The following is a 25,400-nucleotide window of genomic DNA, read 5'->3' as shown; positions in this document are numbered from 1 at the left end:
TGCAAAGGCCAAGGACGGCCTCCACAACGACAACAGCCAGAGCGACAGCAGCTACCGTGATATCGTCGGACCCAGACCTCGTAATGATAACAGCACTGATGGCTACCCCAGCAACACCGATCGACACAACATCTCCAGGCCCAGAGCCAACCGAAGAGTAATGTAAGTAATGTAATGCACCAGTAATGTGAGCACAACCAGCATCCAAGCCTGGAAATATATCAGGTTAACTGGGACGGCCTTTGAGCAACGCCTGTACTACCACAGGTCCTCTTTCAGGATTCTGGACAGACGATTAGTCACAGCCCTGGCCAGCCATATGTGGGGCCTCACAGAAATGAAGAGACGTCCACGATGCTAAAGCGTTTGTGAATGCGAAACCACTGGTCACCCTATGACCAGACTTTGACCAAGTTACTTAAACGTTTATATGTTTGTATGTATGTATGTATGTACGTACTATTCCGTCCTAGGTGAAACCACTAGTTACAAGGAAGTATTTGAAAGTTATAATAATTTAATAGGATCAATATTCAACCGTTGTACTGACTTCTCTGCTTAATTGCAACTCATAAAAAACATCCTTAAAAATCACCACGATAAATTGAATGCGTATGATCACCATATCTAAAGGAATATAATTACATGTAAAAAATTGTACGTAAGCTGAAGTAATGTCGTTTAACAAGTAATAGCCAACTACATTATATTTGTCCATGGCACATTCACCACCTACGTATATTAAAATGAAATTATAAATATAACGTTGGTTTATAACTGCAGTTAAAGAGTGTCTTGTGATATCTCAAGTTAGAAGACTTGTCCAATAAAAGCGAATTTGTTATGTCAAATGTTGCATTTAATTCAACTTAATTTGTATAATTTATTTAATTCGGTACATCAATGTTCTGTACTGTAACATAACTTCAAAATACGAATACCAACTGTGTGAAAGCATTTTTATTGAGGACACAGCAATTTGAATGCGCGGTTGTGCTTCAGTGTATAGCGCAAGAAACGGGAAGTTGGAGGTGTTCAATATGAACATACTTGCTTTCATAAGAGAAGGTAAAAAATTGCTGGTAGCGCAGTTAAAACAATGTTGACGGAGCTAACAATGACTAATATAGACGTATCTCATTTAAATAAAGTGCTAACATACAAAGTTTATTCAGTACTACTTTGTAATCATTGAAAATTTACCGGAAATAAATTATCACGATTGATAACTTGTTTATTCTTGGATACAATATGAAACGTAACCTGGAACCACGAACTCTCCACAAGCGTGTTTCTATTGTGAAAGGAGTCTAAGTAATTCACGTTTAGTATTTAGCTAATGCTAAAATCTTTCATATATATATATATATATATATATATATATATATATATATATATATATATATATATATATATATATATATATATATATATATATATATATATATATATATATATATATATATATATATATATATATATATACACTCGCTAAAACATTCACAAACAATGCCAATATATTTCTATTGTGTTCAACTGAAGCAAATATTCTATTTTTAATAACAATATTCTTTTTTGAAACAGCCATATCTCTTTTCATTCGGCTACTTTCCGCAAGAAAAGAAAAATAATCACAATTTATATGTTTACGTCAGAGCGTATCATAGCACACAGTAACACGACGTCTTCTCGTTGATCCCGAAGATTTTTTTCCTGAGTAATTCGGTGACGCTAAAACCCTAAATCTCATTAACTTTTGCCTATCACACCTGGGTCTATGCTCAGTGAAAGAATGTAAATAAATACAAGAACACTGATGATATAAGTTCTGTTACTTTTGACGTTAAGTCTACAATTTTGTTTATACGAAACGCTGATTAAATGCAACATCAGGTTTACCTTATCGAGTCTGTTGGTTAACAATATACTACTACTACTACTACTACTACTACTACTACTACTACTACTACTACTACTACTTCTACTACTTCTACTACATTTTATTCTTATTATAATGCTGAAAACGTTAGAACTTCAGAAAATTGCTTCGTGTTCCATTATCATTTCCTGGATCCAGAACGTATCTTCACGTATTTTCAGCGGTGTGCCAACGATCTCCCAACTCGCGTCTTGATTTCTAAATTTCGATTCGTGTTTACACATTCTGCGGAGGCGCAATGGCCCACTGGTTAGGGCAGTGAGATCGTGGTTTCGATTCCCAGAGCGGGCGTTGTGAATGTTTATTGAGCGAAAACGCCTAAAGCTCCACGAGGCTCTGGTAGGGGGTGGTGGCGAACCGTACTGTACCCTTTCACCAGAACTTCCTCTCACACTTTGCTCCTGTTTCTGCTGAGGCTGTATTTCAAAGGGCCAGCCTTGTCACACTCTGTGTCACACTGAATATCCCCGAGAACTACATTAAGGGTACACGTGTCTGTAGAGTGCTCAGCCACTTGCACGTTAATTTCACGAGCACGCTGTTCCGTTGATCGGATCAACTGGAACCCAAGTGTTCCGAACCGACGGAGTGCTTCGGTTGATTGGATCAACTGGAACCCACGTCGTCGTAACCGACGGAGTACCACTACACATTCTGTATCGATTGAATTAAAGCAGTATAGGACTAATTCATTTTCGACGGTTTTTCATAAAAAGTATACAATACAAAAACGAAATATAACGTATCAACATAATTCATTTAAAAGCGAAAAGATTAATAAGCTTGAACACTCGTTAATCTATAAGAACGTTGAGAAAAACACGTAAGATGCAAAAAACAAGTGTAGCAAGATTGAGACTGTTTGTACTTTCCAAAGCAAAACTTTATACTTAAAATATGTATCGCTTTGCACATTCACGTAGATACGGGAGGGTGATACGAATGTGAACTGATACATCAAAATTTACAGAAACATTATTGTAACATGAATGGAATATTAAGTAAGGAAAATAACAATAAAATATAAGATACGTATTGTTTTTTTAATAACCAAGTCATACTTGGACGGGTAGCTTCATCACAATTATCACTGACCCGAAAAACCGTTGAGATGAAAACAGTGTGTCCCTCACATCAGGACCTAATTTATATTGATATACTTGTATGAATTTCACAGTCAGTCTCACAAAATGTGCCGTGAAAATACATCTTTTAGACAAATATTGATTTACAGAAGATCGTTCTTGAGTTTAGGAGAATTATAAATCTTACATTGTTTACCCGCTGAGCTCTTTGTGTGACGTTTCTGCTCAAAGCGATAACTTTTGTTTTTTTTATATAACGGTATATTTGTTCAAATATGTGTATTTTATTTCATTTCCATTTTGTGATACTTAGAGCATCTTCAAAGAATAGCGTCACTAAATGATGAATACTGCAAGCTTGCAAAATTACATCTCATATTTATTTAATACGTGTTTATCTTATATATTTATGCAAATCATGATCTTTTGTTTGTGTCCCATTGCTTAATACATACAATATATATATACATATGTGTGTGTGTATATGTGTGTGTATATATGTGTGTGCGTATTTATATATACGTCATATATATATATATATATATATATAGATATGTATACATGTATGTGTAAGGTACATATTCACACATATACATATATACATAGATACTTATTAAATAGAAGTATATGCTTAAATGTATAACTGTTGTGTACATGAATCTGTTTGTGTGTGTGCGCGTGTGCGTGTGTTCGGGCGTTCTTGTACGTGCGTATCTGTCATGATAATTAGAAAGTGTTGTTTGGTTCCTAATCTGAAAGCCATGAATTTATAAATCGATAATCTAAAATTTTAGTAAAAAACAAGAACGCAAAGATCTGTTTCCTAGGAGACCAATCTATATTGATTTAATATTTATTATTGTAAAACTCATATCGTTATGACATTTGTTGTTCTGGTGAAAAGAGTCCACTGAACTGAATTTCTCAATATTTCTGCATCCCTTAATTCTCTTTGGAAAAGCAATGTACTTCAACAGTTCCTCTTTCCTCACTTATAAATATGAAATCTTAAACGCATTTATGAGTTTGATATTTATTGGTGTATTCCAATGAATGTGATGGATGAATATGCTCTACAGTATAATCATGATTTTTCTAAGCTGAATTAATAGTCTGTCTTGGATGCAGACTGAAGTGCATCGAGTACACGTCGACATCTAATTAACTTTATAAATGCCCGAATGTCAAAGAACCACCGTCGCCTCTACTTATAAGATCAATCATCCCGCAATGAAATAAATTCGTTTTATGTTATGATGATGACGATACCAGTTGGTAAGAGGCAACTATTCAAACATTTTAAATATATAGTTCGTCGTTTCGCATCGTAATATTCGAGGTAGAGAACGGCACAACATACCGTTCTGTGTTAAGTTTCTAATAAATGTTACGAAGTGGGTAAAGATAGATTGTAATCGATTGAATATTTAGTTATATTTTAGGAACAAGGTCAGAAATTATTGGGGAGGGGCCAGTCTATTAAATCGACTGGTACTTAATTTATCGACCCCAAAAAGATGAAAAGCAAAGTCGACCTCGGTTCAATTTGAACTCGGGCCGACTAAAGCCTTGTGAGTGGATTTGGTTGACGGAAACTGAAAGAAGCCTGTCATGTATATATGTATGTATGTGTTTGTTGTTTGTGTCTGTGTTTGTAGTAGGTAGGTAGGCAGGCAGGTTGGTAGTAGTTTAATATCTGAATATAACTATAAGGCGGCGAGCTGGCAGAAACGTTAGCATGCCAGGTGAAATGCTTAACGGTATTTCGTCTGTCTTTACATTCTGAGTTCAATTTCCGCCGAGCCGACTTTGCATTTCATCTTCTAGGGGGACGATAAATTGAGTACCAGTTGCGTACTGGAGTCGATCTAATCAACTGGCCCTTTCCCCCAAAATTTCGGGCCTTGTGCCTAGAGTAGAAACGTATATATATATATATATATATAAGATAGAGATAAGGAAATAACTTTATGCTCAAATGCAGGATGATGCTAATAATATAGCATAAACAGAATAAACTATGTATATTTCGCTCAAACTTCTGTCCGTGGCTGACTACTCACAAATTTTCTGCAAAATATGGATACTTTATCCTGTTCATGCTATATTATTAACATTATGCTGCGTTTGAGAATACAATTATTTCCTTATCTCTCTCTTTCAATATACCTCAACGCTTCTAAAGCAAACTTTGTTGACTTTCAACCTATGCTGAATTTAATATATATATATATATATATATATATATATATATACGACATATATCTTTTCAGTTTTCTGCTACCAAATCCATTCTTCAGAAGACGTAAAGATACAACATGAAAGTGCACCTATTTTAAAACGGATGTACCTTAAAATGTCACGCAGTGGAACTGAACCCAGAATGATGTGATTACGAAGCAAACGTTTGTCTTCGCAGTCACGCCTGCGCCTATGTATGTATGTATGTATGGATGGATGGATGGATGGATGTATATGTATGTATGTGTGTAGGTGTGTGTATGGATGGATGGAGGGATGGATGGATGCATGCTTGTTCTTTTATGTTCTTTTACTTGTTTCAGCACCACCTTTAGTCGAATAAATCGTCTCCAGGACTTATTTTTTATAAGCCTAGCACTTATTCTATCGGTCTCTTATTGCCGAGCCGTTATTTGACGGGGACGTAAACACACCAACAATAGTTGTCAAGCAATAGTGGGGCGATAAACACAAATACAAACAACAAGCACATCAATATATACACACACACACACACACACACATATATATATATATATATATATATATATATATACATCTCTCTCTCTCTCTCCCTCTCTCTCTCTCTCTCTCTCTCTTTTTCAATTTCTGTCTACCAAATTCACTCGCAAGGCTTTGGTCAGCCCGATGCTATAGTAGGAGATACTTTCCCAAGGTGCCGCGCAGTGGGACTGAACCCTGCACCATGTGGTTGGGAAGCAAGCTTCTTACCACTCTTACCACTTCTTGCTATTCCTGCACCCGTGTATGTATAATTACTTAAAAAACATATCTTTGCACAATGCTATTTTAAATATAAAAATAGAAAAAATAAGTGCAAATTTCGATTTAAATTTCATTTTATTTAGCCAAATCTATTCAAATTTTGTTCGCGTTAAAAAGTAAGTTGGGTATGAAACTCAAAATTAACAAATGAAATAGCATAATGAAAACATTTCCAAATCTACTTCCAAGAAATCTAAGGCATTACTAATGGTTCAATTAAAAATATGGTAACGTATGAAAAAATGTTTGGCATTCAGATATTAATATATTTTTTGGATATAACTATCCATTTTGTTCTGTTGGTGTAATATATATTAGAATATTTATAGTCGCATTTTAATTTTAAAAAATCAAATTGAATCATAAAGAAAAGGAATAGGAGAATTTAAGTTGTTGATGTTTTTTCTAGGTATACGTAAACATAGTGAAATATTCAGTTCATGAAAATCAACTTAGAAGTCAGCACACAAAGCCTGAAAATATAAACTAAGGACACACTCACAATATACATTGGCGACACACATCGACACATAGACACACAGACACACAGACACAGTCAGACAGACACAGTCAGACAGACACACACATGCATACACACTCACACACACACACACACACACACACACGCGCACACACACACACACACACACATATAGAAACACATATAGACACACACACACACACACACACACACACACACACACACACATATATATTATTTATATTTGTGAATTAAGTCTATATATCCACGATTGCGGTGTTGCGCACTCATTTCATCGTTCGACATTTACATGTATCTATATGTACATGTAGATGAACGTATATACATACATGTACCTATATATGCATATACTCATATATTGTTTATATATATATATATATATATATATTATTATATGTATTTATTTTCTCCAAGTAAAAAATAACTCGAATAAAATACATTGGTTAATAGATACCGGGGTAGCAAAGATCACAAAATAACCGTGGTGTAACTCCTGTTTATGAGGTAGAAACTCCTTGATATTTTGGGTATTTGAGTATATATAAATTTAAAGAATGGAGTAAACGCATATCATATGCAGTTATGATATGCGATTACTCCATTCTTTAAATTTATATATATATATATATATTACGAAATGGAAAACTATTATCGTCGCTAAATGTGACGAGTGTGTTAGAAGCACCTACATTGCTAGAAATAAGAGCTAAACTGCTCTAATACTGTAGTCAAAACACATAACTCTTTACATATTGACAAGGATTGTAATCTTCTGAAAACACCCAATATACTGAAAGTTAACGAAACGTTCAGTAAATATAAACTGACGTTCATAATTGAAATCCTCATGGCTAAAATATAACTAAAGATTTTAACTGTGGGTCTAACTATAGTATGTAGTGGGTGTATAAAGATAAAATTTGTGTCTAAATGTTGTGGTAATTCGTTAAATTCAGACTGAGACATCTATGGAATGTGAAACGCCAAGAACTAGGCATACGTCGAAATTAGTTTGTTATATAGAATCTAAACTCTGTTTTCCCGATTCCTTCTATATATCTCAACAAACTAATTCAAACATATCAACAATCTTGCCTTTAAATGAAATATGTATATATATATATATCTATATATATATATATATACATATATAGATAGATATTATTCATTTAAAATGCAGAGATGCCTATAATAGGACATCTACTCGCTAGAAATAGCAGCAAAAGACTACATACCACAAAAGTTAGGGATAATTTCGAAAGGAAATGAAAAATAAAAACTTTTACCAATCTATATTCTGTACCATGGTTTCAAGTCAATTTTAGTAAGATAAAGATTATATCTTACAAGGTTGGACTATCGTCAGCAGAAATGACCAGACAACATATGAAGCACGAATCAATACGCAGCATGGTTCGTGTTCCTATGTCTAATTTTTCAAAATATACCGCGTATTTACGGTTTACCTAATCGGCAGCAAATACAAAAATGCAAAAATGCCGAAATTCCTTCAGAAAATCATCCAAAAAGAATTTTATCATTATTAATAAATTATAGGGTAGTAAAAAAATTTTAGAAATTTCAGAAAGATAGATATATAGATAGATAGATAGATAGATAGATAGATAGGTTGATAGATAGATAGATAAACCGTACGACATGTCAACAGCAACATAGAATCGGTGTATAGCACAGTAGACTGCACGAGTCCCATTCTCACATGACCAACACATCAGAGAATGTAATTATGGCTGAACCAGCGCATGAATACTAAAATTTATTTGACATATTATAGTGGTTTCGGATATGCTGGAAACGGTCCAAAGCATTGGCCTGAAATACAGTGAATTTAACACAAGTATAAGTAAAAACCTTCTCAAATGTAACTGAATGTAGTGAATGAAATAACAGGAAATTCCTTAAAAGTTATCCGCTTAGAGAGGATCAATGCAAATACGAGACTAAATTACCTGATATATATTTCAGCAATCATACAGATAGCTCATTGCTAAAAAGATATAGCAATACAAGCGAATATCGTGAACAAGAATGTGTTACTAAAGTGAAAAACAAAAGTGATTATATACGAGGAATGCTTCTACAAATTCCATTTGCTATGTTTAACACAAACAATACCGTCCCCAAAGTCAGAAACGAATAAAATAAAACGGAGAGAAGCAGTTTAGAAGTAAAATATTATAAACATTAACTTCTACAAAGTATACCGACTGAAATGAATACTTAAAGGTACATATGAAAGAATAAGCTAAAATATAAAAAAGACCATTTTACACACGCAAACAATTAAATAAATAATTATTTTGCTTTTGTTTTCCCATATCCAAATTAAGCCCGTCCTCACTTCAATGTAATAGTACAAAAAAAAAAAAACCCAGTGAAAGCTACTGGAAATGGATAATGGGATAAAATGATACCACAAAACTGTTACATAGATACCATTCTTACTGGTTTGAAAATATACAAATGAAATAAATGATACTGTAGTCTATAAAAATGCCATACTCGCATAAATGGCACAGTATGTTAATACAAAATCAATTTACTCACCGCTTATGTTGATGTTCGTACAACTACCCATCTTCTATCACTGATATTTCTTACAACATACGAAAAAAATAAAAATCCTTTAAGATAGGAAAACGTTCCGAAATTGCTGTCAACTCGATTTAATCTTCTTTGCCGAAGCCATAGCAAACCTGCTTCAAACGTACTGCATTATAGCTTTCTAAGACATCCTGTAGAAGATAAACTCTGGATTTTTCAATCTGCTTCACAGGATCATATTTTTTTCTAATAACACTCGAGTAATTAGGATGAGGGAGAAGTAAACTCCAGAGATAATCTACACGTAATCTCCGGAGATAATCCGCTATTTAATGAAATTACACAAGAAAATACGTGGTTATATTTTGGGTGGATTGACAAAAACAAGTAATTGTATACGGTATGAGTATACAATAAACACTTCGACAAATTTCAACGTCCATTAATAACTGCTATTGAGAATCTAATGGCCAACTTGATGTTTTTAGCCATACTGAACATGTTCTTGATTTATACTATCGGGCTGACGGCAGACTCCTCAACCTGATGAAACTCCAGTCTGGATCAAGTTGAACAAGAACATTTTATGTGAGCTTCTGCTTGTAAACAACTGGAGTCGCAGAGTCCGAGAAGCGTCAATGTTTGGATAAGTCTGCCTCTGTCTGCGGTAATGTCAGCTTCATCAAAGTTTCTTACATGGAGTTCTTCCCAAGGAGTATGTTAAGTATGTAACGGTAAAGAATCAGGCAAACACACATATATATATATATATATATATACGTAAGCTTTTACATAATACACACATACATTTTCTGTAATTATAAATGCTGTGGAAACAAAGAGCTTACTATATGAAACTTAAAATCAAGAAGATTGCTATCGTTTTCCGAATTCTCTTTCCTGCCACTCCTTTATTACAATAGTTGTATATTTAATATTACTTCATAGAAAGCTGTCATACTCATTGTTCAATTTGACCTCAGCCCCATATCGGACGCTACCTAAATTCTCCCAATCGTTCTTTCATCGTTCTATGCAGCTCGAGATCCGTTCTTACTGTGAGCCTTTTAAGAACCTGTTAATGGGTAGCATATCACTGTATCAAACTGGCTTTTCTTTATATAAACAAGAGACATTAATTAAAAAAACTATAGAATAAATGGCGCAACTGGAACTCAGCTTTTTCAAAAATAAATTTAATTTCAGTAACAGTTTGTAATTATTGATTACATACATAAATTAATATGACAAGATTTAAAACAAAGAAGTGCTATTTATTCCACTCAGGTTTTTCAAAAGAACTTTAAAGTCGTATAAATAGTTACATGTTAGGAATTCCAAGAAACAGGATTGACTGCAGCAAACGTCAGTCTGTTCACTTCAGGTCATCGCTCTCACAGCATCCTTTGAAAACTAATTTAAATAATTTCCACACCAACCTCCATTCCCTTATCTTTCGGGATATTGGAATGTGTTGCGCGAGTTATGTAACTAAAAATAGGATCTATGTAAACTGATTTATTATAAATTTTATCTTAAACCATTTTCTCATTTTGATTTTAATGAAATTGTTTCCTTTTAAATTAAGATATTAAAGTTTAGACGTATTAAACTTGACGTTCCATATTATTACCAGGCAGTTATGTCTTTTCTAAAATTCGTCATAACTGTCAAATAACTTATAATTTGAAAAAAATGTTCAGTTCCCGACTTAGCCAGTACAAAACCAGAGTAGTATATTATGCGTATGGAATATAATAATAGATATAATAATAGATTGAAGTAGGAAGTGTTCCAATTTTAATATATGTACTGTCAGGGGAAGTACAAAAGTCGGAAATATTGATAAATAAATATCAAAGTTCTAAAATTTAACGTCTGAAGATATAAATCAAATGGAAGACCAGCGGGCGAACTTCAATGTTCTAAAGTGTCAAATAAGCTTGTGAAGCCCATATAAAACATTTATTTGAAATAATATTAATGGCCATTTGTCAATGTAAGATTATAACAAATGATTTATGAATTGTTATAAAATCATCATATTACAGTAACATGATCAGAACACTAAAAACTCGTGTAAATCGAGAGGAAACCTTAGTTTATTCTATTTCGAAGCTCAAAAATTTGGTACCTCAATCAAAAACATTAAACTTATTCAGTGCAGAGATAGACGTTATAGTTATAATCTAATACAGTCTCTCGAATATTCTTGTATAGCAAAACTATAACCGCTGCATTAATCTGCCTTGTCGTATTAGACAAACTGTAATCTATCATATTCTGAATTTATTTCAAATGCTATAAGAAATGTTGGGAAAAGATTTGATGCATAACATTTTATATAAAATGCATAATGGTATATTATTCGATCTTTGAAACTTTGCCAAGGTAGCGGGTGTTAATAAAACGTCATATGCGACTGCTGGCTGGATGGCAAAATCGATAAAGTTTCAGAGAAAATACCACGAGGTATTTTATCACCTTTTTCTTTTTTTATCCAGTTCATACGTTAGTCTCATTTTGATACCATCTTCCCGAGATCGATAAAATAAGTACGAGTTGATGGAAGAAGTATAGGGTAGCAACGCGATTGACTATAATGTACAAGATAATGTCATCAGCATAGCCGTAGCTGAATGAATGAATCCAAGAAAATGAATAGAGTCTGTTCGGAACTACGTTTTATTTATGCTTAACATACCTCTTTGTAATATATGGAATTATTGCCGCTTATATGTTAATATTCTGGAGACCAGCGTAGTTACTTCGGTCGAAGTATTTTTCATATTATTATTGTTGGAGTGAATATCCAGTAGTTACCCGTATCTCACTTATGATACGATTTATCGATTTCCTTTCTCTATACACAACCAAACTGTTCTATGGTGATTCCCTGAAAACATATAAGTCAATATTGATTACGGTATAACATGAAATTTACTTTTGTTCAGATTTCAAATACATACCCTTAGCGTCTAACATAAAACATGTCATATTACGCCAACAGTAAATGCAATAATCCAAATTGTTTGAAAATTCTATTTTTGAGAACTATGAGTTTGGCAGCGGTTCGCAGTAACATAATCGAATACGTGATATTCTACACACGTAAATGTCCATCATTCAATACTCTAATTTAATTTTCAGTCAGGAGTGTTCGGATAGAAAAGATCGATAGTGAAAATGCCCATAACGTTTATCTGTAGAAATTGCATACGCATACCTCAGTAACAGAGAAACGATTCTGACTTTACTTGCTTTGCAGTCAAATTGAATGTATGCAATGGTTAACAATAGAAAAATGGGTAGAAAACAATAGAAATTATTGTAAGCGTAGTTTTTATCAGTTTTAACAAATCAGTTGTAACAAAATCCACATTCTATGTTGTTAAATACCTATCGGTGAATAACCACTGGCGGCTGATCATTATTAATATTACTGAGTTCACAGCACATTGATATCGAAATTTCTAAGTAATTGACTAAGCGATTTATATCTTATCCCATAAAATATTACAAATGGAGGGGAAACAATACCTACTGATTTTCAGTATGCAGTGTTGCCCCCGAGACTAAAAAATTAAATCGCTACGTACTAAGCATTCAAAGGATACACTGGAGCTCCCAGGTACCCTAGTTATGATAGTTTTCCAAGTGAATCAAGGTTAATCTATGTCTCTGACGCACTTTCATTAATATATATAGTCAGATATGCTATAATTGAGGAAGATGTTTCAATGGGTCAACATCTATGAACATTAAATAAATGCACATTTTACGAAAAATGTTTTTTAAAGACCAGTGTTCTGTAGGTTAATGGATTTTGCACAATAGGGATGAAAGCAAATGGATGTATGTCTTTGTCTGATTTTACTAAATGAGAATTTCATAGAGAATATACAATCAATATTTACTTCATTATTTATGATGCATCACAATAATTTGCATATATCATCGCAGTCCTGTGGATGTCAGAATAATAACCACGTGACTCTTAGGCTATTGTTTTATTTCGCACAATTAAAGGCGTAGAAATGCAACATTACAATACAACAGAATTACGTTGCATTCATGCTATTCATTATTTTGTTAAAACACAAGCAGTTGTAATTTATTTGACGCAGTGCTTTTATGATAAATATATGCTTATATTTCTATTCTCATATATTCAAATATTCTTAGTTTATGTAATATTGTGTTCTCACGTTTCTTCTATATATATTTCTTTTAATCTAAGAGGATAGAATACAATTTAATGAATATTGCTGTGTCACATTGCTGTGGCTTTGTGCAGTTGATTCGAAGTTAATTCATTTTTTTCTTTATTTAGCTCCAGATCAGTCCTAATTGAACAGAGTTATTATCGAGCAATGCATCTCTTATTTAAGACGGTAGGAAATGATTTAAGGGAAATTTCAGAGCTACCTCTGGGAAGCCGAACAACAATGTAGAAACTCCCTAGGTAAAGAACGCTACTATACGAACTACGTTCCCGTCACTTTATAACAGCGATACAACAGCCAGCGCAGATTACACTCTTCTCTGCTGGAAAACAGTTTTCACTTTCTTTCTCTTTAACTTTCTTCATATCTCTTTCTTTCTCCTTCATTCTCTCTCCATCACCCTCCGAACCTCCGAACCTCCCTGTATGTCTGTCTGTGTCACACTCTCCGTTTCTTTTATATCGTCTAATTGATTTTTGTCAGAAGTGATTTGTGTAAAAGGAAGTGTGAGATAACTGCTACGTCCGTTAATTACATCAGAGGGAATCACGGTGAGTTATGAATTACATTCCATTGCTTGAGGGAAGTAGTTCATGCTAGAATCAGTGTGTAATATGATTTAATGAGGAATTGGTGTTTATAGAAATGAAAGGCAATTTTACATATATATATGGCTAAATTAGCTAAGCACCGTTATAATATTTTTAAATGGCTTAGTCATAAGAGGACAGAGAACGTCTTTGTCTTTTTAGGTTTAATTTCACGAGAAGGAGTGTATTCAGTGGAATTCTTAAATGATCATCATAAGCACGGATAGAAACTCAACCGATTCAGTAGCATAGAACATACATTGCTCTTTTACTAGTTTCGTTCATTAACGTTTAGTCACGCTGGAACAGTGTTTTTGGGGTTATATTCCATTATATCTACTGCAGTATTTATATTTTAATGTCGATGTTATATTACCTTCCTCTCTTTGTAGGAAATCAAAGTTAGGAGATACAAAAAGACAATACGAAACAACATCTATTTTAAATTTAGCTTCCAATTTTGGCACATGGCCAGCAATTTCGGGAAAGCGGTAAGTTGATTACATTTACCCCAGTGCTTAACTGGTACTTCATTTATAAGGATGAAAGGTAAAGTCGACCTCGGCGGAATTTGAGATCAGAATGTAAGGACACCTGAAATACCGCTAAGCATGTTAATGCGTGTTAATGGTTCTGCCATTAACGAAAAAGAAATGGAAAAAGAATGCAGCTGAGAATAAAGAAAGTACAGAGAAGAGAGTTTCAGAACCAGCGGTAGCAGAACCAAACTCAGAAAAGGTAACAAGAATGGAGAGAATTATGGCGTGGGAAGGGAGATTAGAGAAGCAGCTACAATATGTGGTGAAAACAGGAAGACCGGAAGGGAGTAAATTGAGAACATTGATGTTTTGCCAGAAGGAGACGGAACTAAAGAAAAAAATAGTGAAAATCAAAGGTTTGACGAGAGTTAAGTTGAGCACGGATATGTTTGAAGCAAACCAAATAGCAGTACTAATAGAGAAAGACAGAGTGGAAAAATGAAAATAGTTGTTCCCAGATATAATTACGAACAGTAGAATATTTGTTCGATACGAGAGTCTACCTAATGTAATTGGGTTGGACGACGTAACCGAACTTATAACAGATGAAGACGGGAATTAAACAACTGTATAAATAGAACGGTAAAATGAAACTGTGAGTTTTGGGGGACTCGTAAGCCATTCCACCACCCCCTTTTTATAATTCATGTCATCATTCGTTAAATGTACCCCACGTTTTGTGTTGTCTGTCCCTGTAGCCTCCCTTCTTTGTTTCAGGCTTTATGTCTATAATAATGATTCTGCGTTAATGGTTCTGCCAGACCGTCGCCTTATTTTCAAATAACATAAACACACACAGAATCCCAAAAACATACGCTCGCACACTTCCATTCGTATATAGAAAATATTTACAGAGATATCTCCGTACATATTATGCATGTATTAATATATACATACACGCAGAGTGTATACTGCATAGAAGACACACGCGCACACAAATTTATACCAAGATTCTGCAGATTTTCTGTTTGCCAAATTTCACTTAAAAATTATTAATCGAAACAGCGCCATAGTGTAAAAAGCTTAAGCATTTGCCTAATCTATTAAACAGTGGTTTGAGACTCAGGTCTCTTGTTGCAAATAGTACGTATTATACACGTAGACAATAATACACTGGGGAAATGCAATATATGGCATTGTATAACATATTCTTTAGTGAAAATTGGAATGTCTCTAATTTGAGGACTATTCAATGAACACTTGCAACATATTACAGATAAATAGTGGGACTAGTTACTTTTCATCGGGTGTGATTTGCAGTTAATTATTCGTTCCGTGAAGCAATAAATTGGTGATAAACTATCATCGTCTTTAGACTTGTTGGAATCCTCTTCTGGTCGAGTTAATTTTTGCCTTTCATCGTGATGGCCTCGGAAAATAAAATAGATGTCAAGAAATTTTATCGATTATTTTCGCCTCACTTACTTTCTCTCGGCATTGGCTAAGTTGCCAAGAGAGAAGGATTTTCGTTGACGTTGACACACTGCTCAAAGTGTTGTTTTCTCTAAAAATGTAAAAAGATTAAGGTTAAGGTTAGTAAACTCATCTCGTAGAAATGCTATAGATATGCTTAGAAAATATCCAAGCAAAGTTTGATGTAGCGTATGAAAGGGAAGAGAAATGAAGAAGATGCAATAATGCAGATCGTTTTCTAATAAAAAAAAACCGTTAGTTTCACAGATTATGTTTGAAGCTAAAACTCATTTAAAAGGAAATGTTTTGAAAGATTTATCTTCCATTTTATTCTGGCGCCGTGTGACAGTTATTTTCACTTCTCAAGCTGCTTAAAATGTTGAAAGTCATATCTCACCCTGATACGTAAACCTAGTTTCATTTGAACGGTGTTGTTTGCAGAGATGAGAGGCTTTTCTTTGTATAAACAAACGAGGAAACCTCTAAGTAGTCACCAAACCTGTAAGAAATAGAATTGATATCCTTCTTAGATCAAACATTGCAGTCTTTAGAAAACGGACACATTAAATAATGTAATCCTTGATACCTCAGTAAAAGACGTGGTGTCGGCCACCTGAATTCAAGAACAACGATTACGTTACCAGGACCTGAACTATCAGACCACTTATCTTAACGTAAACATATTTTGAATATTCTGTAAGTTTAGCTCTCTTTCAAATATGTGCCTTAATCTTTTATGCAGCCATAAACAATCTAAGAACAATTAAGCATACATTAATTATTGTTTTATGGTTCATGCTTTTTCAAACACACTTCGTTTACCAAATGGATTTCAGGCCTTTATTAGTAATTAATAAGACGTTTCTGCTCGTGATGAAATTTAGAAAATACATACACGTATGCATGCATACTCACACGCTTATGTATATATGTATGCATGTATGTATGTATATGTGTATATATATATGAATGTATGTATATATATATATATATATATATATATATATATATATATATATATATATATATATATATATATATATATATATACACAGGTATATATAATTACCTCAGTAGGTATAGTCCTTGGTAAAAGGTATAAGGCGGCTGGTAATTTAGCGGGTAAATCGGAGTTTAATTTATATATATATATATATATATATATATATATATATATATATATATATATATACGTGTGAACGGACAAACGAAAGAAAGGCACGCAACAAATTTATTGGGAGTAACCTGTATGGATCAAAATAGTTTGATTCAAATTCATTGGTGCTCTTGTGTTTCAAGCATGATGCTAGTGAAATCACGACACTGTGTGGCCTTCCGCGACCAATCGCAGCCCACTTTACGGTAATAACAATCAACGCCTGTCATTCAAATTGAAAATGGCTGACAACTGGCATCATGCTTGAAAGTCAAGAGTACCAATGAATTCCAATCAGTTTTGATCACTCTGTATATATATATATATATATATATATATATATATATATATATATATATATATATATATATATATATATATATATATATATATATATATATATATATATATATATTCAATAATAGGACGAATTCTTTTACAAGAATTTATCAAGTAGCTAGCGTGAAAAAAAACCTCATAAGGGAAAAAATCCATCATTTATTCCCGAAATATATATTTATATTTATATAAGGGCATTACTATATAATAACGCCTCACGCCATGAGGGACTCTAAGGTCAGACTACTATAAAAAAAGCACATTTTTACCGAATGCGAGGAAATGCAACTCTCAAAGCCCCTCAAAAACGAACTAAATTATAGATCATCATTTCGTAGTTATTGTAGTATTATACATATATATATATATATATATATATATATATATATATATATATATATATATATATATATAGGTTTGGCCAAAAGACACCCGACAGTAAACCAAAATTCCATAAATATTTAATATTCAATTTAATTTTTTCATTCCAATTATGGAGGTTTAATAATTGAATGCTGTGAGTTAAAATCACCGGTTATTTTGTTTTCAAAATTTATCTCTTCATTAGCAAAATCTGATATAAAATAATTTTTTGTTTTAATCTTGGAATAGAATGGTTTTAATTTAGTGACTTTTGGCCAACTCTTTGTATTATGTATTTGTGTGTCTGTGTTTGTTCCCTTACCACCATCGCTTGACAACCGATGTTGGTGAGTTTACCTGTCCGTAACTTAGCAGTTCGCCAAAACAGAGCGAAAGAATAAGTACTAGGCATACAAAGAATAAGTCCTGGGTCGAGTTGTTCGACTAAAGGCGATACTCCAGCATGGCCACAGTCAAATGACTGAAACTGATAAAAGAATAAAAGACTAGCACACACACACACACACACACACAGAGAGAGAGAGAGAGAGAGAGAGAGAGAGAGAGAGAGAGAGAGAGAGAGAGTGAGAGAGAGAAACACACACATATATATATATATGCATACATATATATACATATCTATACATCTATACATATGATATTCATTGTTATCCTTTATACAACGTAATGTTGCATTTTCTGCACAGCAAAATAATCGGAATCAAAAATGTATTTTCTTCTTAAAGAAAAACAAAATCTCGCTGAATTTTCGTGACTTGAACAAAGCATTCGGAATTTCGATGTTGTTCTTGTTCGGTAAGTGTTTTGATCTGAGATTCTCTGTCGCAAGTCTATAAGGGATTACAGAATCTTTATTACACTTTTTATGTCATCATCAGCAATCTATGTTTAGATTTTTAGCAGAACTACTCATATCTGTGTTTTTGTGTGTGTATTTAAATAGTATATGCCTCACCACGCACTGCAAGAAATAGACGCTAAACCCCTATTACCACCTTAAAATCTCCGAGAATAACACTGTATATTGTAGGCGATCCCTTGTTATAATTATAGATACAATTATAAAATATTTTGTAAAATTTACCTGTGAGGTTTCTATTTCCGCACTGAGCACCTCGTAAAATTATTATTGATTTTACCTTTTTATTATAATATATATAGAGCTTCCTTAAAATCGTCCAATGTACGGGGCTTATGTGCATACACACGTGCCTTGAGGTTTCCCCACAAGAAATAATCACACATGAACAAATCAGTGGATCGAGCGCGTGGGGAAGAAATGTCAGCAAACCTGGAAATGAGGCGGACACCGAAGTGAGGGCGAAGAACGTCCATTAATGCCCTGGCTGTGTGGGCCGTCGCCCCATCCTGCTGAAACCAAATACGTCGAATAGGCATACGTTTTCGTCGTAATCCAGTTGCAAAGAAGTTGTTTATCATCTCGATGTAAAATTCGGAGTTCACAGTAACAGCATTTCCATTAATGTCTTCAAAACGTAAGGACCAATGACGACAACTTTTCCAACAGCACACCAGACCGTCACTTTTGGGCTGCACAGTGGTCTTTCGTGCATTTCTCTCGGATTTTCGAGAGCCTAATAATGACAGTTCTGTTGGGTCACCATGCCATGGAGATGAAGATGAGTTTCATCACACAACAAAATGAGGTTGTCATTTCCCTAAAAAATTGTTTCCATCTGACGTGTGAATAAAAGAAGGGTAAAAATACTGCTATCCAAAGATGAAAGCGAAAGCTTTAAAAAACTATCAATACTACGATAAATAACACATCACCTATATGTTATGTCATGTTTTGTATTAAAAAGTAAGCTATAAGTGTGGTCCAATCGATGTGTTTGTTGATCTGAGGTTTTCTCCATTTTCTGATTATTTATATTTATTTCCTGATAAACTCTTGTTTATCTTGTTGTTACCTGCATTCTACGTGCGTAGTGTGCCTGCACACCAATGCCCAGAGTTAACACGAGTAACGGATACCGATAGATAGTATATTCGGATATTTTATCCCTTAGTCGGTTATTATAACCGCTAACCCTGTTTACACTACATATATATACATACATATATATATATATATATATATACATATATATATATATATATATATATATATATATATATATATATATATATATATATATATATATATATATATATGTGTGTGTGTGTGTGTGTGTGTGTGTGTGTGTGTGTGTGTAGTGTAAACATAGTCACTTTAAAAAGAACCCTTGATTCAATAACACTGTGTATAAACTGTATTTGGAATGACCAATTTCAAAGACTGTTGGATTTTACTCATAGGGTATTGAAATCTTACTAATGGATTTACAAATGCAATGACCAATCTTAAAGACTATTGGAATTTACTCACAAGGTATTAGAATCTTATATGTATACCATTCTGCCTAAACAATGGATATACAAATACAATATCCCTGCATTCACTCTCTATTTCCTATCTTATCTAAATTAACTATTGCTTAACCATCCTCTCACACCGTCGCCAGCGATGGGATAAATAAATGTCCTGGAAACAGCTGTAAGACCTTCTATTTATAAATGTTCTAAAATATACACAGCCTTTGTTTTTTTTTATCTCATTACGAAATGTAAATCCTTATATATATATGTACACTCACATAATCACACAGGAACACACACATGTACACACGCACACACACACACACTTATATGTGTACAATGTAGTATGTTTTAAATAGAATTAAACATGACCGTAAATACTAGCTTTCTTGAATCAGCCATTGAAATCTAAAATTGCCTTGTGACAGTAGCAGTTGGAATACAAATTTCCAGGAGCCAATTGTGTAAATGCCATCATTGACTTGCCTCTTTTGAGTTGTCGTCAGCCTTATAATGGCTCAGTGATTTTCTCTTCAAAACTCGTATAACTGATGAGCTATTAGCATCCAATGACAGAACAAAATTGTCATTTACATCCTTTTATACTTTCACATAATTTACATAATTTCACTCTGACCAGTAATTCGTTATTTTGTAATTTTAAAACGAAGCTTTATTCTAAAAAGAATTACGGCAGAATTTCTAATTCTAATTTATTCTATGAAAACGTACATATTCTCTTTTATGCATCCTATTATTTGAAGGTGGGAATCAGCAATAAAGCTCTAGATACACTATGCATAGAAAATAGATACGTGTATGTCACAGTTGGAATACTCCTGATAATAAATTTGCACAATCACGAACCTATACGTGAACATCACTATCCTCTCAGCCACCACCATCACCTGTAACACAACTGCTTCATCATCAATATAGTTTGCATCTGGACATCCTTAATATGCAGCGACAGGTTGAATATGTGACGAATGAAAAATTTGAGAGACGACATTCTTTATTCAACTTTGAAAGTTGATTCCATTATGTAAAACTTTCAAAATCGATATCATTTTAAATGTATCGAGTCAATGATCTATCCTACTTTTCCCTCGAATACCCATTTGGTTATCATAATCTTAGATAAAAAGCTGCAATCTATATTTACATATGCAGAGATTGATTTAATGAGCATATATTGTTGAAATGCATTATACTGTTTTCATATATGCTTTAATTTCAGGCACATGTTCTAAACATTCGCATTTTCTATGCATCAGTAAAAATGTAAAATTGTTCTTTAAATATTTCATGTTTGCCTATAATAAGGTGAAGCAATCTTATCACGTCTCTCTTATATACTGTAGATACCTTAACATTCAAGTAATGTGAACATTGCTAAGCGTTTGCAAACTTGGTTAAATATTTCAAAACAAAATGCGTAAATCTTCTAAAAGAAACATTATGCCCCAAGCACATTTGCACTTGTAACAAGTTTGCGTATGTATACATCACGGGTTAGCGCAGCCAACCCGTGTTTTATTCACTGCGAGCCACTGAATATCGCAACAAGTCATTGAAAAATGACGAGAATATGATAAGTGGGACATACCACTCGTTTAAAATTGTTGCGTTTTACCTTTCCGGCGTCTGTGACTGAAGAAGGGGTAACCACTCCGAAATGCATGCATTCCATAGTTTCGTTTGGTAGCTGTTGTGAGCTGGCACGGTGTTTTTTCACCTCTGTGCCTACAGAGAGAAATTGTTTCCACGAGGAAACACAGTGAAAGGCTTTCTTACGTGGTTCGAGTATGCCTCAAGCATATTTGAACTGATAATATGTTTGTATATATCCACGTCATTGCTTAGCGTTGTCGATCTGTAAATTATTTTTTATGCAATATATTGTGTTGATAAGTGACTTCTATGATGCCCTGTCCAGTAAGAACACATTTACAGATTTAACCTTCATAGTGATTAGTTTATCAAAGTATGTCGCTTCTTAACTTTCAGCCATGGTTATATTTGAACCCAATGTTGGAAGGTAACAAAACACACACCATGTTACTTTTGCTTATACATGCAAAGTATTTTCTCCAATCTATTGTGGTAGAACTACACGAGCAATAGAATTCTGTGCAAAGCATGTAACCGGTTATTCTTCGGTTGTATGGGCGAACATTTATTGAACTGGACATTTGCTGCAACATTCACGGCCAGTATTGATTTCTTATATCAAACTAATTTAAACATTCGGAAAGAGGCAAGTTCCGCATTACCTAAATTGTATTCCTGCTATTCAGGCAATAAATCAATGAAGGTCATAATAGCCCATGTTTTATTTTAACCAGAATGAAGTTGTGCCTAGTCAAAAATAAGCTACTATTAAATGCGATGAAGGCAGTGTCGTGCTGCAGTGTGTCATAGTTTTAAGTCGTGTAAAGATTGTTTTATTATTTAAAACCAATTTGCCTAGTTGTGAGATGGATGTTGATAAGGAATCAATATGAGAATAGGATCTCCATATGTTAATGAAAGTGAGATAGTAATCAATAAAAGTTTATGAAAACAACATTGAAAGGAACAGGTCAGTAGAAATCGTATTTATAGTACATTAATGGGAAGTTGAATGGAATCTAAGCGAAGTATTAGATTAACAATTGGAGTCAAAGTTTGCATATAATTTCTAAAAGTCTCACATAGTTATCTTAGAACTCTCACACATTAATGCTTTAATGCTTCCAAAAGAATATCAATGCACACTCGATTATACATAAATGACACATTGAAACCATTGGAGAGATAAATCTTCTCTGCGTGTAAAATGCCTAGTAATTTCATTTACACAAGTTCAGTTTTTCTCTTTCACGGTCAATCAAATCGAGATGTGTTTGGGGTTAGAGATTAAAATCGAAGAAATGTTTCGCACATGTCACATTCTATTTCCTGGAAGATTTTAAATTAAATAAACGTTTAGATTTATTTCTATATAAATGGATCTAATGCTAATAATAATTTGTAATGTGCGGACTACGTGCAAAATTAAATAAATTGCACTAAATTTAATTTCATTTTAAGCACTTTAGAGGGATTCACGTTTACTGCGATGAAATCAATATCTGAGGTTTTCAAGAAATCTTTAAATTGCTGCAGAGCTTGTATAAACGTACGTGATCTATGCTAAATATCTTCGTTTTACATCTAGCATTATTATAATTGCTCGAAACATTCCGAAATTAGAATTCACTGTGTATATAACAATTTTCCATCCAATCTTGTAGCAATATATTACAGATTCAACTACTAATCTTAATAAATATTTCTCAAACATGTTTCTGCAAGTAATTTCGGTCGATTATATACTATATAAGATAGTTGGTGTGAAGCAGGCATTTCTATGTTAAACACACAAATACATACACGCGCGCACACACACACGCATAAACACACCATCAAGCATTACCCCTCTGCAGAATTACTAACTGAAGGCTGAAAGGTAACATGTTTGGCATTACCAAACATTTTGAATAGTGCTTGTATATATATATATATATATATATATATGGGAGAATATACAAATAATAACAACAGACGAGGACAGGTGGTGTAAATAACAAAAGTATATATTAGTATGACGCTCGGGAATACGGAAAGTCTGTGACGTTTCGAGCTACGCTCTTCAACAGAAAGAATACGGAGACAAGGAGAAAAACACGGAGAGACGGTAGGTGAAGGAAAGTAAGGTAAAAAAGGATGATAAAGGAGGTTTACAAAAGTGGAAAAGTCCATATATATATATACATATATATATATATATATATATATATATATATATATATATATATATATATATATATATATATATATATATATACATATATATATATATATATATATCTTGCATACAAATAGCGAGTGTAGAACAGTCGAATCAAAGAATAATTGTTCAATAAATGATATAATAGAATATGAGATTCATTTCGTCCCATTTCAAAATTGATAACTCTGACATGATGATAAATGCTACGCAACAACTAGCATTGCACTATATGCGTTAAATAAAAATATGAACAATATGAATGAACGCTCACAGTTCAGTACAGTTCATGTACAGAAAATCCAGCAAATTTTAAATGCAATTATGTCAGGGTACAGTGCTTCTATATACGCCTCCTCTAAAGAGCGCAGTGTTGCATAATCGGACTGTTACCTAAAATTCTGTTGAAGCCCTAGTACGAAACCGATTGGTAAGATTGGCCGTAGTGGATATGTAATACTGTACACTTCGACCAATGCATACATACATGCATACATACATACATACATACATACATACATACATCATACATACATACATACATACACACACACGCACACACACACACACACACACACACACACACACATATATATATATATATATATATATATATATATATATATATATATATATATATATTCCTACCCTTTTTTTGGAAAGTCAATGTTATAAGCTCAATGATTTACAATTTCTTTATTCGTGTTCAATTTCTCACGCTCATACAAGTCTGATGGAACCGGAAGAACAAATGGTTATCAAGGTATCTTAAGCTAATGTTGTTTATCCCCCAATTTAGCCATGATTGGCTAAGATGTTGCTGCCGTGACTATTTTATACATGTATCATGAAATACATTGTATTATGTATTCTTCCCTTTTAAGATTATATAGTTTAACTTGAGAAATATTTCTCTGTGTCCATCCTTTCTTCAAACTGCATAGTGTGGTTTAAACTACAAGCAATAACAACCAAATCGCTGTTATTTCTAGAAATACACGTAGACGCTCAGAGGGGCCATCGTTCATTACCCTGTAGAAGGTTCCTTAATGGCTGTGTATACCTAGGTTTGTTTGATTGAAGTGACTGCTGAAAACAGACATTCTATCTAAGAGTATTGTCTTTTTGTAAATTGGTTTCGAATATTGGCACAAGGCCAGCTATTTTGGGGGAGGAGGAGTAAGTCAATTACATCGATCACCAGTATTCAACTGGTATTTATTTCATTTCAATCTCTTATTCTTTCTTCTTTTTTTTTCTTTTTAAGCCTTGTACTTATTCTATCGTGGAGGCGCAATGGCCCAGTGGTTAGGGCAGCGGACTCACGGTGGGAGGATCGCGATTTCGATTCCCAGATCGGGCGTTATGTGTGTTTATTGAGCGGAAACACATAAAGCTCCACGAGGCTCCGGCATGGGATGGTGGCGACCCCTGTTGTA

The sequence above is a fragment of the Octopus bimaculoides genome, chromosome 2 (genome assembly GCF_046866305.1).
Source record: "Octopus bimaculoides isolate indiv1 chromosome 2, ASM4686630v1, whole genome shotgun sequence".
NCBI lineage: Eukaryota > Metazoa > Mollusca > Cephalopoda > Octopoda > Octopodidae > Octopus > Octopus bimaculoides.
This window is presented reverse-complemented; position numbering follows the sequence as displayed.